This window comes from Myotis brandtii, unplaced genomic scaffold (assembly GCF_000412655.1).
Source record: "Myotis brandtii unplaced genomic scaffold, ASM41265v1 scaffold186, whole genome shotgun sequence".
Taxonomy (NCBI): domain Eukaryota; kingdom Metazoa; phylum Chordata; class Mammalia; order Chiroptera; family Vespertilionidae; genus Myotis; species Myotis brandtii.
The window spans coordinates 2561466-2574276 of NW_005356905.1; the positions used below are offsets into that span (position 1 = coordinate 2561466).

A 12811-nucleotide genomic window follows, 5' to 3' on the forward strand; every position below is an offset into this window, starting at 1 on the left:
AGGAGAGTCTTTCCTTTTCAGCTTCTGAAATAGCTTCAGAAGAATATTTGGGTGTCCTTTGTTATTCATAGCAAACCCCTTTCAATGACATCTGAATGTATGTTAATTTGATGACTTTTGGAAAGTCCCTAAGATTAGGGGGCTGGTTGTCAGGGGAAGTAACTATGTGATTAGAAGGTTGGAACTCGCAGTCTTACCCCCCTCTGACCTCTGGGAAGGGAGAGGGACTGGAGGTTGAATGGCCAGTGCTTTAATCAATCATGTGTCCATAATAAATACTCCTTTAAAAACCCAAAAAGAACAGGTTCAGGGAGCTTCCTCTTGTTGAATGTGTGGAGGTGCTGAGAGGGTGGTGAGCCCCAGGAGGACATGGAAAGGCAGTTTTTTGCACCTTACCCCATACCCTGCCCTATGCATCTCTTCCATCTGGCTGTTCCTGAGTTAGATCCTTTTATAATAAACTGGTAATCCAATCAGTAAGCCTTTTGGAAGTTCTGGGAGGTGCTCTAGCAAATTAATCAAACCCCAGGAGGGGTTATATGAACCTCCAATGTATACCTGGTCAGTCAGAAGCACAGGTGACAACCCGAACTTGTGATTGGTGTGTGAAGTGAGGTGGAGAGGCTTTAACCTGTGGGATCCATCACTATCTCCCAGTAGTATAAAAACTGAGTTAAATTATAAGACACCTAATGTGTCGCAGAATTGTTTGGTGTGGCGGAAGAAACTACAAATTTGGTGATCAGAAGTGAGGGTAGTGCTGTGAGTACAAAGAAAACAAGAATGTTTTTTTCCTTAACAGGCTGTAAAGAAATGCAGTTGTGAAATGCCTAAGGCAGTAGTTCTCAACTTTAACGTGTGCTTTAGAACCACCTGCAAGACTTACAACCCAAATTGGTGGACTCCATCTCCAGTTTCTGATTAGTAACTCTGGGAGATCACCTGAAGATTTGAATTTCTAACAAGTGCTCACTGATGGTACTGGTTACTGGAATATACTTTGAGAACCACTAGATCTGGTGTAACATCTCATGTAAGGTGGTTTCAGCCTCAGGTAAGGACAGAGTTAAATTAGGCATATTTAGGCATCACAGTAATAGGTGATGATATTTCATGCAAAATTTCAGAGTAGTGCAAATGTAAACTAATGGTTATATAGTGCTTACTCAAAAAATGCACCAAACAATTAATGTTTCAAGGACAGAATTTACAGGCCAGTAATATCCAATTCCATTTTACTGTCTGAATAGATTTTTGCAACATTTTCCTGGGTTCTTTCTGCCTCTAGTTTTTTCAAATAGCATTTTTCTCAATGATATTCTTCTAAAAGACGGGCTCCATTGAGTCTGTGAAGTCTATTCTGAGTTCTTCATTGTTAGCTTCAATCTCATATCCTCTGCCACTGCCTTCTCTAGCTCCTGAGGGTTCAGGCCTGTCCCAGTTCTTGAGTCAATTCCCAAAGAGACAGAACCTGTCTCCGTTAATGGTTCCAGATCAGCCCCTCATTCCAGCCCATTTGCCAGGCATTCTGGTTTCCCCCTACCTGCCTCCTCCTCAGGGCCATGCCTTCACAGGTCCAGGAGTGGGGTCACTTGTCACATCTGGACTGATCTCCTGGAACCATCTCTGATACCAACAAACAAAACAGAAATGCAGAGTTAATGTCTCTGTTTTTAGTCACCCTGTTCAGGGGAATTACTTCACAATGAAAATAATGGGAGAAAACCTGTTAATTCTTCATTCTTTCTCATTTCTACTAGTTGTGCTACTCGGTTTCTTGAGCTGAAAACTTTGGGTTTGCTATTTTTTGGATTCTTCATCCTTTTCTTCTAAGTTCCATGTTCAGTCAATGGCAAATTGTATTGAGGTAATAGGATATCTTCATAGTGTCTCATTTGCCGCCTCTCCATTCTCCCTGTCATCATCCTCTGCCCTGTTCAAGACTTCTAAGAATTGTTTCAATTTCCTGATGTCTCAGAGTTGGAGAAGAGCACAAATGTTATCGAGTTAACTATCTCTTTTGTGTTTAAATTCTCACTTCTATGTTCTCATTAAGTACAACACATTCATTACAGGGGAAGCCAGTATTTCTTGAATCATAGCCCATTCACTCTTCAGAGGATATCATTTAGAAAGTTCTTTATGTCAAACACATGTGTGCATGCATATAATATCTTTTTAAAGAGAAAGTCATTGTAATATTTAAGGTAGAAGCAATTAAGTATCTATGGAGATAACAAAAGGCAAATACATTAAAAGAGCTCTCTTTTTTTTGGATTTGTGGAAATAATAGATTCCTACCTTCAGTAATATCTTATACCTGGATTTTGGGTCCTTTTTGAAATTTGAGAATAGTAGTGCTAGTCCGATTGCTGAAAGTTAAATCTCACGAATATGAGTGATTTTAATAATTTTAATGAAGACGGAACTAATGGCCTAAGACAGATGTCTGCCTTGGATAATCACATACAAGGAGGACTCTGATATATTTATTAATTGTTTTTCCCCATTAATGAGCATAGAGTATATGTAACATATGGTACCATGTGTACTCACATAATTCTGGAAAATGAATGAAAAACAGTGCAAAATTGAACACATTTAAGGCACAGAATGTCTTGAAATACACAGTATACCTCATAGGATTTATCAGTTTCTATTTATATTTCTGTTACTATGTTATACAAAACCCCGAAGTCTCTTGGAGAACTTCTCAAATAGTTTCAACAAATTCTCCAGATGCCTATGAAGTCAAAGGTCTGTAATTCCTGGTGTGTCATTTAGACTTAGTCACCACTGATGATCTTATGATGGACTTCAAAAAATCTTTCACAACAAATCTTTTAACGTTCTTCTCACCCCTGCCCCACTCCGTTGGATCTTGGAAACCCTTGTCCTGTCACCTGTGTGCATATCCCATCACTCATTAGGCCCTGTTAAAAGTTGTTGTCCTCATTACTAATAAGAATCAGTGCCTAACAAGTGTTAGACCATCTTATTTAGAGCCTATTAGATATTAGAATGTCATATTCTCTTGTCTTTTGGCTACAGCCCTAAGATCTGCCTAATCAAACCCTGATCTTCTGCATGACAGAACATAAGCTACCATGCTGATCCCAAATTAGACTTCCCAGGTTTTTAATTCTACTTATAAATAGAAGCAACAGAGAAAACATTCAACTTGGAGCCAGATCAAGTCAACTTATGACTAGTAATACTATTATTTGGATAGTGAAGGATATCATAAGCCATTTAGAGCAGTAGAAAAATATTTGTTGATACCTCGGTGGCCTGGAAGAGCTATTTAATTTTTAGAGATAGGAAATTTCTGTTTATAATTTTTATTTTTATTTTTTTCCTTATACTTCTATTTGCCACATAAAAGGAGGGAAAATTATCCATCATTTATCTGTCTTGATAGACACTATTGTAAAACCTCTTTAAAAGTAATTAAAATTTGCCACAGAAATCTCTTTTGAGAGCTGCACATCTCTGTCTCCTCATTGAATCTCTGTCAGTCCTCTTGGAGGCACTCTCGTGGCATGCAAAGTGATCCAAAGGGGACACCGGAAACTCTCCAATCTCAGCATTATTAATATGCTAGCTTCCTTTAGGAATAACTTAAACATGCTTTGGATTGCATTTATCACAAAGTATTTCACTTATTATAATTCCCCAAATAACGAAGAGGTGTGTGTATGTATGGGGGAGGGGGAGATAGACAACATGTATATTTCCAAACACTCACCCATATACTACCATTGAGTATGGTTTATATCCTAACATTTACCTTGCACTGTAATGTACAAGGTATGGCAAAAGCAGGTTTACAGTTTTCATATGAAAATAATACAATAATTAATAATACAAGAATATAACTATATACTCACAATTATAAACCTACTTTTGCCCCACCCTACATAGGGTAGTGTAGCATACACCTAAGTGTATAGTGTAGTATATAGCCAGGGCCAGCTTTATGGACAATGCACCTGTATAGTTGCACAGGGCCCTACACTTAAAAGGCTTAATACTCTGCTGTCATTATTTTGAAATTCTTAATTTTTTAATGAGGGGCTCTACATTTTCAGATTGCACTGGGCCTTGCATGAATAATAGTCTGCCATGAATAATGCAATGCATATTTTTCTAACTACCTACCAACAATTTTTTACATGTTATTTCAATCTTTTAAAAAATGCCTACATCATATTTCTATTTTAAATATAAATAAGTAATATAAATATACATAGGACCATACAATGCATACTATTCTGCAACCTGATTTTCATTTAATATATAGGAATATTGCTCTCTGTCATTTGTCTCATACTTTGTGATGGCTGAAGAATATCCTCTTGTATAGATAAACTGTAACTTATTTAATCTTCTGATGGACACATAATGTCTCCCATTCTTTGCTGTGACAGAGTTAATGTCCTTGAATATAGATCTTTGTTCATTCAGCTCACTATTTCTTTAGGATAAATTTCTAGAAGTAGAATTGCTAAGTCAAAGGGTACAAACATTTAAAATGTGATACTATCTGATTCGCTCCTCAAAAAGATTATAGTAGATTATACCAACCGAAATCCCACCAACAGATTTCAAATCCCATGGTTGCTCCGCATGCCAACTGAGCATAATAACTCAACTTCATCTTTGCCAGTCTGAGAGTGCCTGCTATTTTTAAATGGCCCTCGCCTGAGTTATTAGCTCACTAGTATATCACAGATTCTGCTAATATGGAATGGCAGTATAGTGAATAAAAATCAGTGCACCTATCTGAGTACTTTCTAGGGAGTGCCTTCCTAACCAAATATTTGAGGCACTCTAAGCCCCCAACTTTTCTTTTAAAATCAGGTTTTTGCTTTCCACGCAATGCTGTGAGTGCTCAAAAAGACCTTCAGGGACATTAATCTTATTGTCTTTCTGCTCTTAACACCCAACTTTTAAAAACCATTTTTATTTTGAAACAATTTTAGATTTTCACTAAAGTTGTAAGAAAATAGTAGAAATAATTCCCATATACCCCTCTCCCAGAGTCCCCAAATGTTAACATTTGCCACATTTGCTTTCACATCTTCTCTTTCTCTGAACTTTGAAAGTAAGTTGCAGGCATGATGCCTCTTTACCCAAATACCTTAAGTTCATCCCTTATCAGGAAAATTAATACAAAAATTATCTTACAGACATTATTTAAATTTCATCAATTTTCCCAATAATTTCCTTTATAGAAAAAGAAGAAAATTTTATTTCTGGTTTAGGATTCAAACAAGTACCACACATTATTAGTACATTTAGTTGTAATGAGTTTTTCTGACACACATTTTTCTGGTATTTTTTTTTTTCTAGATAAATCCTAGGTCGATGTAGAAAGATACCTTTTGGCAACCCAAATTCCAAATATCTTGTTGGTTAGCGTTTTTGGGTTGGTTTTGTTTTTTTTTTGTATTCATAGGTTTTAAAGGAAAGTTTCTTAAAAAGGAAAAAAAAGATTCAACAAGTTAAGGAAGTGACACACTCTTCCTGTAGGTAATAGACATTTGCAGCAGTTAAATCATAAGCTATAAAAAAGGAAAACTTCAAAAACCTTTGAAAATGCCCTGGAATTTTAAGAAAAAATTTTCCAGTGCCTTTGTGAAAAGATTGTTTGCCACGTTTACTAATGGTACCAGGTGTTGAGAAGTCCTATTTGATTATATACAAATCAAGTTCTGAGAGAGCCTAGGGAGGGGAAAAAATGAAACAGATGTAATGAGAATTGACTCAACACCAGGGACAAGGGCATTTGTGTTCTTTGTAGGATGAAAGAGAACAGCTTTCCTTTCTCTTGGGTCTTTTATTAATAACCAAAATAGTGTGAGGTATGTTGACTGGATAAATTAAATCTTTAACTATGGTTAGCACTTGAATAGACTTCCTGAGGCACTAAAGATTTTGGACAGTTGTGATCAGTTGACCTGAGAGCTTCTACAGTTTGAAGGTGAGTTCATAAAGAAGGTGCAGATGGATATTTTACTTATTGAATAGACATTCAAAAAGTCATCACTGGGTGTCAAACAATGTTTTAACCACTTTGAATGAAAACTCATTATCATATAACATTTTCTATGTCATGAATGAGGAAACAAGGCACAGAGAGGTGAAGCAAGTTGTCTAAGGTCACACAGCTTAGGTGGCTAGGAAACTGAGGATCTCAAAGGAAGGCCTACAGGGGCCAGAGTGGTTTAATCCCACAAAATCTCAAATCTAACCCAGCAGTTTTACTTTGAGGCTGGGCCCCCATACTGAGGAGAAATGGTTGGGAGCACAATCAAAATTTAGCAGGACAGGGGCAGTGAAGAAGGAAAGAGAGGGTCTGGACTAATGTAGTAGAGGGTCAACAGTCAGAAAAGCTCTGAAAGCAAGCTGCCATATTTGTTATGTTTTTATTAAATTTATTGGGGTATCATTGGTCAATATGAATATACAGGTTTCAGGTGTAGGTTTCTATGTTACAAGATCCGTATATTGCTTCACCACCCAAAGTCAAATTTTCTCCTGTCACCATAAGCTGCTATGTTTTTAACTAACGAAGTTATAAACACTTTCTGTTTCTAGCTTCCTTTTTAAAGTTCGGGAAAACTAAATTCACGTAAAAACGAGCAACAGAAAAATACCAAGGTCTGGTACCATAAACAGTTTTTATAAGGGGTAAAATAGCAATAAAAGCATACCAGAAAGATGTACTCCAAAAGCAGATCTGAAGCACTATATTACTTCAAAATGAGATAAAATACCTTAAAATTTTATAAGAAATGAAAGAGCGGGAGAGATCAACCAAAGGACTTGTATGCATGCATATACGAATAATCAATGGACACAGACACTAGGGCAGTGATGGCGAACCTCTGACACGTGAACTCATTTTTTGGTTGATTTTTCTTTGTTAAATGGCATTTAAATATATAAAATAACTATCAAAAATATAAGTCTTTGTTTTACTATGGTTGCAAATATCAAAAAATTTCTATATGTGACACGGCACCAGAGTTAAGTTAGGGTTTTTCAAAATGCTGACACAGGAAATAAAGACACATATGTAATACCTTAATCAATAAAGAAAAAATAAATAAAAGTAAAACCCTAAAAAAAAGAAATGAAAGAGCAAAATAAATTAGAATTCAAAAAGGAAGTGACTGAACTCAAGAAAGAATTAGAAAATAAAGTAGCAGAGTTTCGGTTCACAGTCTAGAGAGCCTGCCTCCAGGGCACCAGTGCAGAGGACCACACCACAGGCCGCCCTCCAGGTTTAATAAAGGTCCTAAATTTCCTTACTCTTAAAAATGGCTTTAAAATATTTTAAAATAATAAATGTCATTGAGTGGTTTTAGTAAAGATGATTATTTTAAATAAAACATGAACATTTTCTTTCATATGTTGTGGCTGCTTCAGTAGAGAATTATAATTTAAATCTCAGGTCCTGTAATTTCAATCCAAAAACTGTGGTGTCTTGCTACATTAAATGTGATTTTTGTGAAAAGCAAATGAAATTTTTTTTAGAAGCCAAAGCCATAAAAGTGAATTTAATAAGTGACAGCATATGTCACAATATACTAGTATTATGGAGACATTATACTTATGTAGAAACTCACCCAAAATTTATGAGTACAATCTTTTGTAATGTCACATTGCATTATTATATATTGGAATTTTGCCATCATAAAGGTGTGAGGAATGTGTTTAAGAAAGGGTGCTGTTGGCAGAAGAATTGAGTGGTAAACTTAGTCATTTTCAGGGTAGGAGAGCATGTATAATTTTAAAATGTGTATTGAATATGACTATTGTTTTCCTAATACAACTCAAGAAAATTAAGCTTGATAAAATCTATTCAGTTGGTGTTCTACTGTGAGAAGGCACTATAATGGAATAGGATAAAATCTAATTATCTAGTGACATAGACCTCACTGTGTGTGTGTGTGTGTGTGTATACACTGGAGGTGAATAAGTGCAGACTACATGTATTCAAATCATTTTGGTAGATTTACCAAACTAGTACATAGGCCAACCCCATTCCACCCTTGTTGACAAGCACTAATATAAACTATTAAGGCTAGTTAAAGAGATATTTGAATATTTGGACTATGTACAGAGACTGTGTATTCTAGCATAGATCATCCCAGAAAAGTTCCCTACCCCTGAAATTTTTTTGCACAAAAACATTGTTACATGAATGTTGAAAAGTCTTAAAGGCCAAAGGCTGGCTTGGCTTTATCAGCAAGTTGTTTTGAAGTTCTCCATAACTGCTTCCATTTCTGTGAACCAGCTTAGAGTCGAAGGGGAAAGAAGCATTGTTTAAAATCAGATTTGGATGAAAATGGAAGTCCCAGGTTCTGATTTGGACCTCTCCAAAAACAAGTTTGGACCTGGACTTTGGAGCCCTACGTGGGCCTTCCCCACGAAGAATGAAAATGGAAGTGACTTAGATCTCTTTGCCCGCTATTCGTTAATACGTTAATTTACTAGTGCAGCTGAGCCACAGATGACATTAGCCAATTTATCTGGGGTTCACTTCCCGAGTGACTATGGACCCTGGGCCCCAGGTGAATTCTGCCTGCTTTGTTTCCTAGCACCTTAACCTCAATGTCTTACACAGCCAGTTCTTTCTTACCCAGTTACTGAATCCTTTCATGACTTGTTCAGATTCTTGGCCTTTTTTGTTTTTTGGTTTGTTTTAAATGCATTTTCACTGCCCATGACACATTCGTTGGAGCTTGGAGGTTAAGAAATAAGAAACAATTTAACTCAGCACATTTTACTTCTTCTGAACAAGTTTAACAAAAAGTTGTTGAGGTGGGATAAAAACATTTGATTAAAAAGAGATTTGAATTTTGAAGAGTCCGGTTTATTTTTGGTACTATGACTCTGGGAATACAGAGAATTAACTTGTTCCTCCTGACTATACAGAGATTCAGCTTTGTTTTTACATAATATAAAAGAGAATTTTATAGTAAGAATATTAGTAAGTTTCAAGAAACTTTGGGGAAAGCACTGACTATTTTTAAGGAAGATACAAAAAACTACTTATATAGTTTTTTAAAAAATTATGATTTTTATTTTATTTTATTTTATTTTATTTTATTTTAAGTCCTCACCCAAAGAGGACTTTTTCCATTGATTTTTTAAAAGAGAAAGTGGAAGAGAGAGGGAAAGACAGAGAGAAATATTGATTGGTTGCGCCCGGACCAAGGCCTGGGCTGAGGAGGAGCCTGCAACCGAGGTAAGGTACGTCGGTGCCCTTGACCGCAATCAAACCCTGGACCCTTTGGTTCGTAGTTTGACACTCTATCCACTGAGCCAAACTGGCTAGGGCTATAGATGTTTTTAATGTAGCTAACTTTATTTTTTAAAATTTTGGCTTGTAGTTACAGTAAGATAATACATGCATGTGGTATAATACATAAAGGATATAAAACAGTAGGAGGTTATCCAGTAAAAATCAAATTTTCCTCCCAAGATCTGCTCCCCAATCTTCAAATTTCCCTCTAAAAAAGACATGTACAACAGTTTCTGAAGCTGATGAGCAGGTGGTGAATTAATCCTTTTGCAACTCAATCTTTGTCTTTAAAGACTTAAAAAAACCCCCAACATGTTGGGCTGTAAACTTTAGCACTGCTGGAAAGAGCCACATAGCATCGGTTTCCTAAGAGTCATCAGTGGTGTTGCTATGTAAAGTGGATAGAATCCAAAGTTTATAAATGATTGCACAATAAAAATTGGAATGCCCTGTTGTGGATCACTGAGTAGGTACTGCTCAGGTTACAGTTTAACCACGCTAAGGAAAACAAACTATGGAAACAAATGCTAATAAGTGAGACATTCATCAGAGATTTGCAACAATTTTGTTTTAATTTATAGGTTATGGACTATTCCTCCTTCCTCAGTGTTAATAATTTGAATGACTGTTTAAAGTAATTATTATCTTTGATAGAATAGTAATTTCAAAGAGATAGATGTATTCGAGATAAATTTATTTTATTTTTTTATAAACCTAATTGTAAATATTTATCTTTGTATTTATTCACTGCTATTTGATTTTTTAAATGTAAGAAATTCTTTGTCTTTTTCTGGTCAATACCCACTTGTCTTTGACATATGAATACTACATTTCTAAAATTACGGTGAATATAGTCTTCCTTTACAGTTATTTGCATTAAGCTACTATTCTAAAGAGAATAAGTACTTTTTAAAACAAGTTATTTATATTCTAGATTATTTCTTGCTTGTATTTTCGTAGCTCAGAGCCCAATATTTCATTAGTGTGATCTGACTTATTTTCTTCTAATGCATTTATCTTAACACTTGTCTATATTGAATTTACCTTCATATTACCGCGTCTTTAGAATCATTATTGATATTAACTGCATTTCATAGTCCACACAATAAACTCATTTCTTTATTTAGCAAACATTCACTGAATATCCACTATGGTTCAAAGCTGGATAAGACACAGTGCTGTTTCTAGCAGCCTCACAATATTTGAATTGAGAGGTCAACCAACATGGAAAAGCGAAACACACTTGAACAAATCAATTTTATGAAATGTTAATACAGAAGATATGTTCACAATTGGGCACCACTTTGAAAATTAAACATAATAATAATGTTGGCAGAATAAATTGTATTCTTGCTTAGAAAACCAGTTTCCTGCTATCCTCAGGTAATTGGACAAGAGCTCAGAGATGTTCTGTTGTATGCAGAAGAGAAATATTTGGTTATTCATGATATTAATTTCTGTTCCACAAACTCTGAAAAAATTGTTTGGTCCTATTTCCAAAAGTTTTACTTTTTGGTAACTATTGCATCAGCAAATGTAAGTTTAGTCACCTGCAGGGTGCTTGGTTTGCCTAGTTCTAACATGCTAGAGTTGATTATGAGGAATACTGTCCAACTAAGATAGTGTCCTTAGCAGTCCCATTCAGAAATAAATTGTAGAAAAAGTCCAAAGGTTGCTCCTTAACATGGTGGTGTGCTTCTGTAGCATACATATTTTATCTCCTAACTCTTAAGACAATTCTATATCGAAAAGCAAAAATCATGTGTTTTAATTGTTACCTAATCACTAAAACAGAAGATACGTTCACAATTGGGCACCACTTTGGCGATGAAACATCTGATTCTCAGATGTAAGTCCACATGCTGCTTGCCAATGATGTTGGTACTGTTACTACTGGTGATTTCCATTGGCCATTCTTTACTTGATCCCAGTGTCATGACATCTTACTCCCTAGAAATTTATTTCTATTGAAAAACTGACAAATTTTGTTATTTTTTCGTCTCTTCCAGATTATTTGAAAAATATAAACTAAAATAGTCCTAATACAGATTGGTTTTTACTGTGACATCTCCTCCTAGTTTTTATCCCTAAGCCAGTTCCCTATTGTGTGGGGCAGAGTCTAAGGCGGTCCCATGATCTCTGCCTTCTGGTATTTATGTCCTCATGCAATCCCCCTTCCTGGGTGTGGGTGGGACCTGTGACTTGTTTCCAAGCAGAAGAACACAGCAAGATGAGAGGATGTACTTGGTTACATGGATGTGATTACTTACTAAGACTGTAACATTTGTCTTGCTGAGAGACCTTCTCTTGTTGGCTTTACAGAAGCAAACTGCTGTGCTGTGAGCTTCCCTAGGAGAGGACCGTGCCCAGGGCAGCCTCCAGCCAACAGCTAACAAGAAACGGCAGATCTCAGTCTGACAGTGAGCAGACCCTTCCCAGTTGAGTCTCAGATAAAAATCCAGCTCTGGCAAACATTTTAATTACAGTCTTGCAGAGGACTCAGCCAAGCTGTACTACAGCACCTACTCACATAAACTGAGAGAATAAATGTCTGCTGTTTTAAGTCACTAAGTTTATAGGATATTGTTATGCAGCAAGAGATAGCAAATACATGGATCCTTGACAACTAACATGACTTTCTGACACATTCTTTCTCCATCCATTTATTAGTATCTTTCAACATGGAATTTGGTCAAGGCTTTTTGAGAAAGTAGATATTATAGCTTCCTCTTTCTACGTGTAATTACTTACTTGCCAAAAAAAATAGCTAAGCAAGTATGACTTTTTGCCTTAAGAATCTGCGTAATTGTTTCTCCTGCCCCCAGGGATCACATATATGTACAGTACATATTGAATAATTCCTTTTATAATTGATTCTATCCGTTTCTGTCTTAAGAAAACAAGGCGGTAGCTACTCCTTCCTTGATAAAATCTCTCTCACCAATAGGATAGCTCCTATTCTAGCACAGTGTAATGTAACACAGTGTCATTTGTTAAGCATGCACACTCTAAAGATTTCTCTGGAAAATGGTGTGTGAATGCTTGGTTCCACACCATGTGTATTTTTTCAGCAGTATGTCTGAATTGGAATGTACCTGGTCCTAAAAATGGACATATGTGTAGGGCAAGCTCTAGGTTAGTGCCATCCAATAGAAATATAATGTGAACCACAAATTTAATTTTAAATTTTTTAGAAGCTATGTTTAAAAAGTAAAAGAAGCAGGTGTAATTGATTTTAACAATATATTTTTACTCAAAATCAAGATATTCAAAATAGTATAATTTTAACATGGAATCAATGTAATCCAATTAATGAGATATTTTCTATTTTTTAAAAATGGAATCTTCAAAATTTCACATATTTTTGCATTCCAGAAAATCTCAATTTAGATTAGCCACGTTTCACATGCTCAGTAACCATAGGTGCCTGTTGGCTAGTGTGTTGGACAGTTCAGCTTTAGAGAGTTACATGAGCATGTTAAACTACAGACA

The 12811-nt window shown here is 35.8% G+C and overlaps 1 long non-coding RNA gene across 3 annotated transcripts in view; it reads left to right on the forward strand.

The window, feature by feature from the left end:
* The window catches only part of LOC106725749, a 16241-nt gene extending 7032 nt beyond the window's left edge, over positions 1–9209 (forward strand). For 2 of the 3 annotated variants that reach the window (XR_001361687.1, XR_001361689.1), the window contains 2 exons: positions 803–1054; positions 9172–9209. This is a non-coding gene — a long non-coding RNA (uncharacterized LOC106725749). Of the gene's footprint in view, positions 1–802; positions 1055–8308; positions 8495–9171 lie in introns of those variants that run through there. The other variant, XR_001361688.1, reaches the window with a different exon arrangement.
* Positions 9210–12811: the final 3602 nt, after the last annotated feature.